Source organism: Triticum aestivum, chromosome 1A (assembly GCF_018294505.1).
Source record: "Triticum aestivum cultivar Chinese Spring chromosome 1A, IWGSC CS RefSeq v2.1, whole genome shotgun sequence".
NCBI lineage: Eukaryota > Viridiplantae > Streptophyta > Magnoliopsida > Poales > Poaceae > Triticum > Triticum aestivum.
The window spans coordinates 589539184-589546708 of record NC_057794.1 but is presented as its reverse complement, the minus strand read 5'-3'; the positions used below and the strand labels follow the sequence as shown (position 1 = coordinate 589546708).

Here is a 7525-nt window from a genome sequence, read left to right as displayed (position 1 = left end):
CCACTTGCAATCAATGATGTTTTTACCTTGCTATGGAGGGACCAAATGCCAGGTTTTGTTCCTTTTTAGGGCCATGTATTCTTCTGTCATGGCCTCTCTCCAATGTTCATCACCAAGTGCTTCCTCAAGCGTGTATGGTTCTCCTGGTTCTCCTGTGGAGCAGATCATACCATATTTTGTTATATGCTTATAATCAATAGGTTGGATTACCCCTTTCTGCAGTCGTGTACGTCGCGGTGCTGGTGTAGAGGATCCCACGGCATCTACAGGAGTTGCACCAGGCGCCGATCCCAAGGAGGATGCGGTTGCAGCAGCTGCGTCGGGCACCGGATCAGCTACATCAGGCGCTGGATCTTCTGTGGCGGCAGATGAGCCACTGACGTGCAGACGAGGCGCAGAAGATCCAGGCTCAGCCCCCCGTGCGTCAGCAGTGGAGCCCGCGCCGGTCGGTCGACGCAGATCGCGCCGCTTGTAACACACCGGTTGGACCGGGAAGCGAGCGCTCACAGGCGGCGGACACATGGGCGTGGGGGATTGGCGCGGAACGGCGATCACGCGGTCGCCAGCCGCTGGTTGGCGCAGACCAGGTGCGGGACCGGCTCCTGTCGCTCGGTCGGGCGCACCTGAGGCAGCTGTTGGCGCGGACTCCGGGGCGGATCGACCCAGGCCTGCAGTGGGTGCAGATCCCGAGGGGGATTCGGCTGACGGATCTGCAGCGCCTGTCAGCCCCGATCCCGAGGGGGATTTGCTCCCAGATTCTGGACACATGAAATAAGGCCCGGCTGCACCAATTTCTTCAGGATTTTCTCGTCCATTTTTTTCTGTACCGTCTCCTGCATCATCATACAACTCATGCAATGCAGTAAGAGGGTTAGTCATCATAGAATCATCACAGTTTTGTGCCCCTTGAGCAAGCCCGGTAAGATTAGTAGATAAAAGAAGGATTTCTTTGCGGAGTAATGCACCGGCATTGGGATGAAGTTCAGAGAAAGGAAACTTAGTCTCGTCAAAAACCACATCTCGTGAAATATAGATGCGGCCAGTAGAGACATCAAGACACTTCACCCCCTTGTGTTGAGCACTATACCCAAGAAAAACACACTGTTTTGAGCGAAACATTAGTTTGCGAGTGTTGTAAGGACGGAGATTTGGCCAACATGCGCACCCAAAGACACGAAGCGATGTATAATCTGGTTTGACATGAAGGAGTCTTTCGGTGGGAGTTTCATTGTTTATGACACGACTTGGAAGCATGTTGATAATGTGTACAGCAGTGAGGAAGGCCTCATCCCAGAATTTGAGGGCATAGAGGCACCTGCTAGGAGAGCTAAACCAACTTCAACTATGTGCCTATGCTTGCGCTCCGCTAAGCCATTTTGTTGGTGAGCGTGAGGGCATGACACATGATGGGAAATGCCAAGTGTTTGGAAGAAGGAATTGAGCTTCTCATATTCCCCTCCCCAGTCGGATTGGACAGCAAGTATTTTGCTATCAAACTGGCGTTCAACGAGGGCTTGGAAGTTTATAAATACTTGAAACACTTCGGATCTTTTCTTAAGAAGATAGATCCAAGAAAACTTGCTGTAGTCATCAATAAAACTAACATAGTATGTGTGTCTCCCAACAGAGCTAGGGGCAGGACCCCAAACATCGGAAAATATTAATTGCAAAGGTTTAGTAGAGACACTTGTAGAGATGGGATAAGGCAATTGATGACATTTTGCTCTTTGGCATGAATCACAAATAGTTTCAACATGACGCTCACCAATAAACGGGAGCTTATTCTTCCTAAGCAAACATTCAACTAAGGAAAAAGAGGCATGTCCTAGACGATCGTGCCATCGTGTGGACGAAAGCTTGATAGCACCACAAGCTTGTTTATTGTTTCTTCGAAACTCCGGAAGCAACGGGTAAAGTCCTCGAACGCATCTACCTCGATAGAGAGTTTTCCTCGTGGCCTGATCCTTGATCAAGAAGAAAGAGGGATGAAACTCAATGAAAACATTATTGTCAATGGTGATGCGATGAACAGACAGAAGGTTTTTGTTGGCACTAGGAACATGCAAGATTTTGCGAAGATGGATCTTACGGGAAGGGGTACGAAAAACTGAATGACCTATATGACAGATCCTCATACCTGCACCGCTGGCGGTGTGGATCTGATCCTTCCCTTGATACTTCTTGCGGAGAGTCACCTTCTCCAGCTTGCCCGTGAGATGGTTGGTGGCGCCGCTGTCTAGATACCAGTTGGTATCCACGCCATAGGCTCCCTCCGCGGCGGCGGCCACCTTGTCATCATCTTCAGAAGATGCATCATCCTCATTAAATCTGTACCAGCAGTCCTTGGCCATGTGGCCAGGCTTGCCGCAGATCTGACAACGGACAACATCGGGGCGGGACTTGCCATAGCCACCACGGCGCTCCCTGGTGTTGGTGGAGTTGGGGCGCCCGGAGCGAGGGCTTGAGTTGGTGGAGTTGCCGGGACCGCCGTGCTTGCCCTTGGGACGAGGAGGGCGCGAGGAGTGGCCGCCACGTCCACGCGTGGCCGCGTTTGCAGACGACTTGAAGCCACCACCGGAGTTCTGGAACTGGGCCATGCGCTGATCGAAGTTGCTGAGCATGGCAAAGAGTTCGTCGAGGGAGACGGGCGTGACGCGGGCGTCGAGGGCCGAGACAAGAGGCTGGTAGTCCATGTCCAGCCCATGGATGATGTAGGAGATCATCTCGTCATCCTGGATGGCTTTGCCGGCCGAGGCGAGCTCATCGGCGAGGCCACGCATAGAGGCGAAGTAGGCGGCGACTGATTGATTACCTTTCTGGGCATTGATGAGGGCGGTGCGGATGTTGTTGACGCGGCTCAAGGACTGCGACGAAAACATGCTCGCCAGCGCCGTCCAGAGCGCGTGCGCGGTGGTGATCGCGGTCACCGTGACGAGCACCTCTTTTGAGAGGTTGCTTAGCAGGAAGCCGAGCACCTGCTGGTCCTCCTTGACCCAGATGGGGTGGAGAGGGTTGGGCTCAGAAGTCTCCTTCCCGTCCTTGTCCTTGGTGACGATCGAGAAGGCTAGCTGGTTCCGGCATGGTGCCGTCCGCATAGCCAAAGAGACCAGCCCCTCTCAGCTGGGGTGTGATCTGTGTCCGCCATAGCACATAATTTGTGCGGGAGAGCTTCTCCGTGACCTGGCCGTTTAGGCTTGAGTGGAAGGTGGCGGAGGAGGAAGACATGGATGCTATTGCTACTGGAACCCTAGATGAGTTTGGAAGAGGCAGCTCTAATTACCATGTGCGAATAGGCAGAAGCGTCTTACCTCGTTCAGAGGGACGCGTTACGTGTTATATAATCAGGGGCGCACCTCCCTGGCAACAACGCATACAAAGTAGTTGGAGATCTTCTAGAGAGATAAGAAGATTACATCTTGAAGAACAAGAGATAAGAGAGAGATTACAAAGAGGTATTCGGTTACAACCTAAGCTCTATCTCTCCTAATGATAGACGCGGCCAGGTCAGGTGTATATGCGCCATACATACGTGACACAATATTATGTGTTTGTTGGTGCAGAGACTAGGAAGTGAAAATATCTCCCATTTTAGACGTGCACCTGATCCGGGGACAAGTAGCTCGCTAACCTCGTACCCCCTCGCGGCGCTCCTTACAGCGAGCGAGGGCGCAAACCTAACCGCCGGGGCTAGGCCTCCTCCTCCAGCTCCCTCCCTCGTCGCCGCCGGTGTGCGCGCCGATCCGGCCGGCTTAGGCGGCGGCGGGGATCTCTCTTCTCCTTGCTCGATGTCGCGTGGCGCGGGACGACGGCTTCAGCGATGGCGTCATGCTGATTCAGGGCACGGCGCCGTGGCGGCTTCCAACGGCGAGGGTGGAGTTCGGCTGGGCGTGGCGTGGCGATCAGATGGGCGTGGCCAGAGGATGGAGGTGGGGCTGGGCATGACCGGTGGCGGTGGCGACGGCGGAGTCTGGCCCGGATCCGGTCATGGTGGTGACGGCGTCCCCTCTGTCAGGGATGACGGGCCAGGTGGTGGGTCCTTGTGGCGGCCGGTGCGGCGTATCTTGGGACCCCGTTTCCGAGCTCGTCGCAGGACGCACGTGGCAGCTGGAGCTTCCTCCGGCATCGATGGCGCTTGATGCGGGATCATGGCGTTGGTTGCCATTGTATGGGCGACGACAACGGCTGGCGGGATGGTGGGTGCTCCCTGTAGCGCCCAGAATCAGGGTGGCGGCCCCTCTTCATCAACGGCGGCGGACTCTGAGGTCGTGTGGGCGACTCGGAGTCTGGATCTCGAGGTGGTGGCGGTATGGGTTCGATGTGGCTCGGCGGGTGACACATGTGCCTCTTTCGGAGTTGTCAGGCAATGCATGTCGCCGACAGGTGGAGCCACCGGTGGATGCGCTACCGACGGATGTTATGCACAACGTCTTATGTGGAGACGTCAAGTCATGCCTGCTATCGGCAGGTGATGCATGGTGGCTCTGGTGGAGGTCTCATGTTTAGACTGTTGTTGTTGGATCAAAGGTGGTGCAGTAGTAGTGGGAGGCAGGCCGTATGGGACGTCTTTGTCTTCCGTTGTCTTCTCCAGAGGTATCCGGCTATCGAGGTGTCGGTAGACGGATAAGGGTGGATGGTATAGTAGGCTTCAACGACGAGTTTATGCACTCCGGTGGAAATACAAGATCACAGATCGGGCTATGTCGACGCGTGCCTGCGCCGTGTTCTTGCTGAAGGTGGTTAATTGAAGCTTGGCTTTGAGTATGAGAATCCTGAGTTCAACCATGTGGCAATTCCTTCTTGAAGGTGTAGCCCAGGAGTTGTGTATTTTTCGTCTTTGTTGTGTCTTATTACATAGGATTATAGTGGCCTCAAGGCATGTGAAGAGGAGATTGAAATCTGTCAAAAAGATTGAACTCCGAAGTTATTACGTTGGGTTACATCCAAACTTTTAAGAACCTGACGTCCGGTGTTATTATGTTGGATTACATCCAAACGTCTAAGAACCTGACAGATCCCTTCACAAAGGGTTTTATCACGCAGTGTGATAGATAATGCGTCGATGAAGATGGGTTTGAGACCCACCATATGAGTTACCCATAATGATAGCCTACTCTATGTGATCGGAGATCCCGTGAAATAAAAGTGGGAGACAAGCTGTCGGTCAGCTGGGAGGAGAATATCCCTATATTAATTATCCCACTCCGTGAAGATGCAATACTCTCCTAATCTGCATGGTAGGTTAATACACTTGTCTTAATGTGTTCCAAGTGGCCTATCTATATAAGCAGAGATGTTGTCCTGCAGAGCATATCCTGATGAACGCACCTACATAAATTTGACTGTTAAACGTCGCAGTCTGTGAGAATTGGGTGTTCTCTAATAAATTCAGGAAAGACCTTGGAGTATGGCGTATACGCTCCACCCGCGGGGAAGGCTTGCTGCAGCCCATTATCGACCAAGGATTTGTGTGAAACTAGTCCCCAGGAAACTTGTAGTTCAAGGCATAGTCCACTATTGAAGTTGTGGTCTAGTGTAGCAAAAAGTTCTAAGTGGAAGTTCAACTTAACGGTCTTCACTAAATACAGATATATAAACAATATTTTGGAACTAAAGGATGGCATGTGCCAATGAGACTTTGTGGGGGATTGTTGGAATTTGTTAGTAGGCCTTTGGCCCAAAGCCCAACTAAAAATCTGAAATTATCATGGCCCATTCATGCATGGCTGTGAATGGTGTGAGTGAGACTAAAGTTTAGTCCCACCCCGCTAGTTGACTGGTAGTTGCACCTCTTTATAAGGTGGGCTCTTCTAGCACTTGTATGAGCATGAAAAAAGGAGACCTACATATGCGCTTTGCCTCCTCGTCCGCCTCGTCACGCCGCGTCAGACCGGGCCGGGTTTCGGGATGAGATGAGCCGAGGACAAAGCTATGCACGTTGTCTATATTTTTTTCTGCTCGGAAAAATTAATAAGTCATTAATTATTAATAATGGACGCGTTAATTAGTCAGTCGTTTCCTATTCTTTAGGATCGTCGGGCTGTTACTAACTTGGACGTGGGATTTACTCCCACGACAAGACTTAACTGACCCGATCTATATTGGCAGGAGGACGTCTATCCTAACTGCCACCACATCATATGGTTTCTCACCGTTCCAGATCATTGCGACGCCACGCAAGTCATTTCCATCCCTCTTTTCGGCGTGCACTGCGAGAAGGGACAACAGGCCTCTGAAACCCCGCCTCTCGTGATTCACTACAGGAGAGGGGCGATCAGGTTTTTGGCGAGCGCACTCGCGCGACTGCTGGCAGTGACAACTTCGCCAACGACAACTTCTTCCCCGACCTTGGCAATCTCTTCATCAACGACATGGGCGACAACATCAACGTCAGGCTGTCCTGTTCCTGCTGCATCATATGTGATTATGGCCTCCTTGTTTGGGATCGTACTAGAATTCCTACTTCTACTTTGTGCCCTAGATTCGATCTGTTCATCTACTATGTTAGTCTGCATGACTAGTTCAATCTCTCTTGTTGCTGTCATGATTTATTTACTATTTATTCGGATTAAATAGTAATTTGCTCATATATTCAACAGTCGAGGCCAATACAGATCGAGTCGGCCGAATGCACATACACGTAAAATTTTGGTCACATACCACATGAAGGGTAAATATGTTTTTAAGGTGTCATTTAACACCGTCAAGGCTTAAAATAGACGAAAGTTTCATAAAAGGCATAAAATTTACACTCGGTGTTAAATAAGGAAAGAAAAGTTTATTAGTGTCAAATAAGGCAACAAATTTGAAGACAATGTTAATTTAGGGTTCTCTCGTTTGTAATTATGTGCCACATTTCAAGTTTTTTCCGTCTTCTTCCCTACGGTGATGTGGATCATAACTGAAATGTATACTTGTTAAGACATTAGACTCTAGAGCTTGATATATGTTCTATAAGAATAAAGTAATCATTGGGAACTTGGAGCCTAGTAACACAAAACTTGAGGAGAAACTGACTAACCATGAGATCTGTGTTCCTATGCATGAGGTGCATTGAGGATTATGAAACCACTAACACAACACCACGTGTTAACCCTCATCATTTCCCTGTGATAAATAATGTGTGAGTGTTGATCTTAGTATCTTGTTGCCATGTAGGATGAAGGCTATGATCTACTGCAATTTTCTAGATGATTTAAATATTGTAGGCTATAAATGGATTCACAAATCTAGACATGAGTCCTTAAAGAGGCTAAAAGACTTGTAACTGGAAGGCTTATAATAAAGAGAGAAGAAATTTGTCTTATGACATCTTTCATTTTGTCAGAATTAAGGAATGGTCAAAAAAATTGTGTTATCATGACGGCATGTATTGTGTTGACATGTTCTATTTACATGGCTCATCTAGAAGGTTTTGTCATTAAAGGATAAAAGAGCATATATAAGACATGTTGTCTGGAGAATTTATTTTAGGAACTAATACAAGCGTTGAGACAATGTTACTCTAGGGGGGGGGGGGGTACTGTTT

The 7525-nt window shown here is 49.8% G+C and overlaps 1 pseudogene; it reads right to left on the bottom strand.

Moving 5' to 3' along the window:
• Nucleotides 1–2602: 2602 nt before the first annotated feature.
• On the bottom strand, nt 2603–2741 carry LOC123072691 (uncharacterized; annotated as a pseudogene).
• Nucleotides 2742–7525: the final 4784 nt, after the last annotated feature.